Raw genomic sequence first — 8,044 nt, 5'->3', positions numbered from 1 at the left:
CATTTTAACTTGTTTCCATCAATCTCAGTGGCATCATAACAATCAGTGAATTTTCATTCCAAGAACCACAAGACAAAATAGCAAAAGTTGGGCACTCCCCTTCTCTACCTTTTATGGCTATAACGTTGGACATGTAAACATAAATTAGTTATTCACATGACAGATCATCTCAATACCTCAACAAAATAGTAACAGAACAAACCCGCAAGATGCCTGAAAAACAAAGTTTTTTTTCTCTCTAGCCTATGTACACATTCGAGAATCAATGACATTTGTCTCATGCAGCACGCAAATGCAATATTCCATCTAAACAATAATAGTATTCCGCAAGAGTGCAGTATGACATGTCTAGTACTCTAGTTGCTGATGAGTGCAATACAATAGTGTTGAGAAGATTCTGAGGGGCAATCCCCACGCTCCTGGCATCAATCAAAATTTTGCACAATTCGATGCGTATGTAACCAACAATCCCTAAGGCTATCTTGATAGAAGACTCATTTGGGAACCTAAATCTAAAATAGGTCTCGAACACAGTAATTATAGCCTCCAACAGATTATCCATGTAGAAGACACAAGAGACATGACACAAATTTGGGTATAGGGGGAGTTTTCTGATGGGCGACCCGGGAGGCGGCACCTCGCCGCACCCCCCTCCTCTCTCCTCCCCACCCGCTACATCTCCTCCACCTCCCTCCACCACTCCCGCCGAAGACCCCCTGCCGCCGCCGGCCGCTCGTCGTCCTGCGCCTGCTGCCGTCGTCCAGCCGCGACAACTCGTCGTCATTCCGCCGTCGCCGTCCCGCTTCGAACTCCAATCCCGCCTGCTCCAAGATCACTACGCAACTGCCCTCCCCGACATCATTGCCCCCTCGTCGTCTCCGGCGTTCGTCTGGGTAACTCCCCCCTCCCGTGCTCCATGCTTTAACAAGTTTTTCGTTGCGAATGCTTTGCGGTTCGTTCTTGCACCGGGTCCAGGTCGCTTAGACGTCGCGTGCGTTGCCTTGCTCGTTTTTCGTTTTCGCGTTTCTTGCCAGAACGTTGCCAATGTCCTTGCCGTCCGTGGTTCGGTTTGCATTGGCTCTGTTCGGTTGTTCTTTCACCACTCCATGGCGGCTGCCGAGCTCGCCGTGGAGCGCCTGCCTAGTATTCAATGCCCTGAGCCTGCTCCCAACGCCCGGGTGTACTACGGCGTTAATTCGGTTGACTCTCGCGAGGTGGCCCCTGGGAAGGCCTCTGAACCTGCTCTGCCGTTGGATACCCGTGTTATCCGCCTAGGGAAGGTGTCCCCAGATCTCCTGACTGTTCCCGCGCTGCCTTACACTGTTCGAGCTACTGGATATTCGGCTACCTGCCTGCCTCCTCCTGGGGTTAAGGCGTCGGGTCTTGTCGCCGCGGACGCGGCAGGGGGAAACTTTACTCCCCAGCCGAAGAGCAAAATTCAAGTCGCTGGCTCGCCCGCTTCCTACTTGCAGGCCGCCCTTACTCCCCTGGCTAAGCCTCTAGTTCAAACCAAAACGCTGTCTCGCCCAGCCTCCCTCGACGGATGCTTCCGCTGCCTCGCATCTGACCACCTCGTCAAAGACTGTCGTGACCCCGTGCATTGCCGTCGCTGCCGTTCCTCGGGGCACCGCAGCTGGCAGTGCAAAATGCCTTTCAAGCGTCTGCTTCGTGCTGCTTCCCGCCGTCTGCCGCCTTTCGTGCGCAGGCTTGCGTCTGCTGGCGCAGCTCGGCAGGATGCTTCTGCTGCTACTGTGCCTCCGACAACGCCGGTGTCCCCTAGCCGTTACTCTCCATGCTCGGTAGCCGCCAACGCTGCTGCTTTGGAGCGTGGAGGGGACGTGCTGCCTTCGGACTCAGACCTGGACAGGCTCCTTCTTGAAGCTGCTTCGGCTGCCTTCACCCCCGAGTGCATCGTCGCCTCTGCTTCAACGCCTGAGGACGAGCATGTCGGCTCGGCTACGGGGGGATCGCCCTCTGCCACTGTGTTCACTGACAAGTTTGTCATCGAACATCCGGTGGCGGAGGCGCGGTCGCCCCCCCTTCCGCCTCCTCAGCCAGCTGCTACGCTGGTGGCCCGTGGTGTCGATACGACAAACCGCTACTCCACCTCCTCTGGGGAGGAGTATGCCAGTGGCGAGTTCAGTGCCGACGGTGACAACTCCAGCTCTGATGGCTCGCCTTGGCAGTCCCACCGTGCGCGTCATGCCGACGCGTGGGTCTCTCCTGGGCGTCAGGAGGTTGCTGCGCGCCTTCTTTTCGCGTTCATTGAGCCGGCAGTCCACCCTGATCAGGTGAGTGCGACCATTAGGGCAGCTCTCCTCCAAGCTGCGCCCTTGCTGCCCATTGAACTCCTTCAATCTTCTCACGGTGCTATGCTCTTACGTTTCGCCAACGAAGAAGAGCGTGACTCCCTGCGCCTGCTAAGTCCTATTGCTGCGGATGGCTCTGCCATCTTCCTCCAAAAGCCTAATGAAACCGCAAACCGTTTCTTCCGCGTGCCAACTTGGCTTGCCTTCGTCTTTGTGATTGACTTCCCTGTCGAGCACTGGTACGAGGACAAGATAAGGGAGTGCTTTCGCGGCTTTGCCAATGTGGCAGAGATTGAACCCGAGTGCCTAACCGGAAACTACTTTGGCCCCCTGCGCCTTCTTCTTGAGCTAAATGACCGCCTTGAGCTTCCTGTTCAGCTTAGGATCTCGTCCAAGTCGGGTATCGGCCGCGATGGGGCTGTGGCAAAAATTATCCCTATCCGCGTCTGGCCGAGGGATTTTCAGCTCAACAGTCGTGGCCATCTCTCATCCTTCTTTGGCACCCCCGCGCCTCCTTCAGCCGGGCCAAGTCAGGGTCCCCCGGGGCCCTTCGCTCGTGAGCAGCAACTGCGTCCTGCCCCAAACTACTTCAGCCAGATGTATCCTGTAAGGCAACCGAATCATGGGCAAGGGCGCAACCTTCAGAATGCACTTCCCTTTGACCCCCTCAATACCCACCTAAAGCCCAAGTTACCCATGGCTCAAACCCAAACTCTGCTCTTGGGGGTAGCTGCTGCCGCTGCTCTGAAAATCCTGGCCGGGGCAGCTATTGCCGGATTTGCTACTGTTCACAGCTCCAACGCGTTCGAGGTCACCGACGCCACAGCTGCAACATCGAGCGACCTTGCGTCTGTTGCTGAGGCTGTGGCGACGGACGCAGCTGCGCAACAGACAGTGCAGACCTATGCTCGTCGTCGTGGCCGCCCCAAGGCGTCCACGACTGTTCGTCGGACTCGCCGTCAGGTGGCTCCAACGCGCGCCAGCCTTCGCCTGGCTGCGAAAGCGCCAACGGGCTTCGTCGACATGACTACGCAGGCAGTGCAACGTAAGGCATTGCTGAACTCTCTGTCTTCCTGCTCGGCTGATCTGCAGAAGATGGTTGTCAAGAGGGATATTTTGTCCCGCAACAAGCTCCCCCTATCCGCAGCCGATCTGCGCAAGCTGCTGGCGGCCGCTAAGGTCCCGAGCGCTCCTGAGGCGGTGTCCGCGGCGTACGATGAATGATCTGATGCATGCAAGGTGCCGCCGCCGCCCGACCGTCCGTGCCACCACATCTACCCATCTGTATCGTAGGAGTAAAGCTTGTGTTGTCTGGTCCCATGGCTGGACCTTCTGTTGCTGTTGTATGTTCAAATGAGTTTGCATCAAAACTCTGATTGTAAGACGCTTAATGTTATTTCGTGGAATGTACGCGGTTTAGGCGACCTGGACAAGTGTAACCTCGTTCGTAATGCTTTTCGTGATGTTAACCCTGTTATTGTATGTTTGCAAGAAACGAAATTGCCGGACATCGATTTCTTCAAAGCTGCCACTTTCTTGCCTGTTGGTTTCTCTTACGTGTTCAGCCCCTCGGATGGTGCTCGTGGGGGAATCCTAACGGCCTGGGACCCAAATTTTTTCTCCCTCACACACGACTTCATAAAACCCTACTCTCTTACTTGCTCTTTCTCATGCAAATTGACAAATTTGGACTTCTCTATAACAAACACATATGGCCCTTCTGATCACTCTTTTTCCTTGGCTTACCTGCAAAACCTTGAAGCTTTGCCACCTCTCATCACCGGCCCCTGGCTCATCTTGGGGGATTTCAACCTTGTAAGACAGCCAACGGACAAAAATAATCGCCAAATTAACGCCAGCTTAGCCCAGGCCTTCAACTCCACTATCGACAGGCTTTGTGTTTCTGAGATCAAGCTATCTGATAGACTTTACACTTGGTCCAACCACCAAACCTTTCCTATCCTTGCCCACCTTGACTGGGTTTTTGCCAACAATGAGCTAAACCTCCTTTTCCCGATGTCGACTCTGTCCTCCCTACCAAAACCCACTTCTGACCACGTTCCTCTTCTGTTAAGCTTGAGCACTGAACTTCCTAAGTCAGCGTTCTTCCGTTTCGAAAAACACTGGCTGTTCCATCAGTCCTTTCTTCCAGCAGTTCTTGCGGGATGGCAGGCGCCGATTTCGTCGAGTGATGCAGCTGGACGTCTGGCAGCTCGCATCAAGGCTACGAGGGCTGCGGCCAAGGTTTGGTCTAGGTGTAACAGGGCACCACCATATTTAATCCACAACTCACGGTTCCTCATTCAGTTATTTGACTTTTTTGAGGAAACAAGAGACCTATCCACTAATGAGATACAAGCTAGGTACAATGCGAGGCAGGGACTGCAAATGCTCGTCAAGCAACAGGCGGCGTATTGGAAGCAGCGAAGCAAACACAAAGCAATCAAAGAAAGTGATGCAAACACAAAGTTCCACCATGCCCAGGCCACTCAACGTATGAGATGCAAGTTCATTAGAATGGTTCAAGTTGATGGGGTCCAGATTGTAAATCATGATGGAAAAACAGCTGCTCTTACTGACTACTTCAAGTCCATCATCGGTGTGCCTGGTTCTTCTCAGCCTTTAGACTTCTTGCAGATCTACAGTGGATGCTATAGGCCAGCTGCTTCGATCACCGACCAGTTCTCTGAGTCTGAAGCCAAAGCGGCAATGTTATCGATGAACATGAACAGCGCGCCAGGCCCTGATGGTTTTGGTCCACTGTTCTACAAGGTGGCTTGGGGGACTATCAAGGATGATGTTATGCAGATGCTTCGACAGTTCCATGGAGGTCTGATAGATCTGCAGAGAATAAACAGATCACATATGGTGCTCCTACCCAAAAAGCCCGATGCTGTCGAAGTCAGTGCATTCAGACCCATTGCCCTGCAGAACTGTTGCTACAAAATCCTGTCCAAGGTGCTAACTGTAAGACTCCAAGCAGAAATCCCGAAGTTAATTGATATTAATCAGACAGGATTCATCAGAGGGAGAGCCATTTCAGATACTTTTGTGTACGCTATGGAACTGGTCCAAGTATGTCACAAGAGGAAGATGCCTGCCATTGTGCTAAAGTTAGATTTCGCGAAAGCTTTTGATACAGTCAATTGGGATGGCCTCCAGAAAGTACTCATGGCAAGAGGGTTTCCAGACAAATGGCTCAGATGGGTTAATGTTATACTCAGTTCAGCAATGACGGCGGTTCTAGTGAATGGATGTGCGGGACCTTGGATTCAGTGTAAGCGAGGCCTTCGGCAAGGAGACCCAATTTCTCCATACCTATTCCTACTGGTGGCAGAAACTCTGCAGAGACTGATCCATCAATCCGAAGACATTAGACACCCAACAGAGGCTAATCAACCTTGTGCGGTTTTGCAATACGCTGATGATACTCTTATTGTTCTGCGGGGTGACCTGGTCGGTGCTACTGCCATCAGGCGGGTCCTGGACAAATTTGCTGCTGCCTCCGGCCTGAGAATCAATTACGACAAAAGCACACTTGTGCCCATTTTTATGGATGAGGATACTGTCAACTCCTGTGTGCAGATCATTGGATGCAAACGGGACTCATTCCCACAACCATACCTGGGGCTGCCTTTGTCCATCCATAAGTTGCCTCTCTCGGCCTTCTCACCGAACATAGACAAAGCTGATCGTCGCTTGGGTGCTTGGCAAGCAACCTTTCTAAACAAAATGGGACGGACTGTGCTGATCAACTCGGTGCTAGACTCACAGTTAGTGTACTTGATGAGTTCGCTACAGCTCCCTCCCAGAATCATCTCTCAGATGGACAAAAAAAGAAGGGCTTTCCTCTGGTCTGGAGCAAAGGACGGCAAGGGCTCACCGACAGCATGCTTGGTGGCCTGGACAGTGGTCTGCAATCCAAAAGAACAGGGTGGTCTCGGCGTCCGTGACATTGGCATTCAGAATGTCACTTTACTGCTTAAGCTGCTGCAGCGATTACACTGCCCCTCCTCATCTGCCTGGTCTCAGTGGGTTCAGGAACGAGCTTCGTTGGCAACACTCAAGGGTGATGTACATGGAGATCACTGGCACACGCTGCGACAACTACTACCTCTATACCAGGCTATAACATCGGTCGATATTGGAAACGGGAAATCAACATCCTTTTGGGACGATGTATGGCTTGGAGATGAAGCTCTGGCTGACCGCTACCCTCTGGTTCTCAGTCACTGCAACTTCAAAAGTGCTACGGTCAGTGAGATTATTGGGCATGGCATCGAGAATTACATGGTACCGCGCGTATCCCCCTCTGCTATGGCCGAACTGAGGCAGCTTAGTGAGGAGTTACATCAGGTCAACCTCACCACCTTGCCAGATAAAAGACTATTGATGTTCTGTAAGCAAGAGTCAAAGCTTGACAGCGGGGCTCTGTACAAAATGCTTAAGGCAAGAGGGCAACCATCGTCTTCTGACAGTGCCACCTTCATCTGGAAGTCGTTTGCACCCCCGAGAGTCCAAATGTTTATGTGGTTGCTTTCACAAAACAGGTTGCAGTCTCGCTCTCAACTGACGCTCAAGAAGATTGTGTCGGATCCCACCTGTGAAGTCTGCGGGCTGCATGAAGAAACGCAATCCCACATCTTCTATCACTGTGACATGGCAGCTCAGTTCTGGAGCCGTATGGCCATGAACGTTCCTTCGGATCCAACCAACCTCCTATCCTGGAACAGGCCAGCCTCGGTCGCCCAGGAAGGATTCTCCTCCTTCGTGGCTCTTTGCCACTGGCAGCTGTGGAAGGCCAGGAATGAGAAGGTATTCAGACAGTGCACCACTGGAGTGCAGCAAATACTTCGACAATGCTCTGCAGTTTCGGTCCAGTGGGAGGCCAGACTACCACCATCCAAGAGGCATGTTGTCCAGGCCTGGGGACAGCTCTTCGAAGCAGCAAGACAAGGAGAAGGCTGAGTATCTACGAGTAGTTTTCCTCCCAACCCCAAAATCTTCCACTGTATGGGTCTTGTATTTTGGGTGATTGTTGGAGATAGTCTAACACCTATTCCCATGGGGTTTGGGGAACCGCCGCGGCGTTGATGCGGCAACCGGGGAAGGGAGCGAGACTGAGGGAGGGAGGCCGGAGGGGATGGCTTACAGGACGGGACCGTAGGGCGACGGCGTACTGTTGACCCCCGACGGCGCGAAGAAGAGCGGCGGCGGCGGCGACGACGAACCGAGGAAGTGACCGCGCCATGGCGGCCGCCTGCACACGGTGACCGCCCAGCTTCTTCGTAATGGTTGGCGCGCGAGGTCGGCATGCTCGAATCAAAAAAAAATGTCGGCATGCTCCGCCGGTCCGTATCGAATGCCCGGTGGCCGGTGCCCCGGTGAGCCTTTGAAATCTACTGGTCCAAATTGCATCCAAATTAGAGAAACCCCAAGGAGAATCGATCTAGTACAAACTCATCTCCCATACAAACTGTACAAACTCTAATCTGGACCGCAGGATGTTGATCCAAGGGCGCGGAAAGATTGGGTCATTTTGCACTTAACTGCCCGCTCTTAATCACACTTTTACAAATCCCTCCTTCCACCTCTCTCATGCGCTCCCTTGGATCAACATCCTGCGGTCCAGATTAGAGTTTGCACAGTTTGCACGGGAGATGAGTTTGCACTAGATCCGTTGCCAACTCCAAGAGCTTAAATTTAGTAGTCAAATTGTATTGTTTAGCTGTTTT

Source organism: Sorghum bicolor, chromosome 4 (assembly GCF_000003195.3).
Source record: "Sorghum bicolor cultivar BTx623 chromosome 4, Sorghum_bicolor_NCBIv3, whole genome shotgun sequence".
Taxonomy (NCBI): domain Eukaryota; kingdom Viridiplantae; phylum Streptophyta; class Magnoliopsida; order Poales; family Poaceae; genus Sorghum; species Sorghum bicolor.
Note: the sequence above shows the minus strand (reverse complement) of the source record.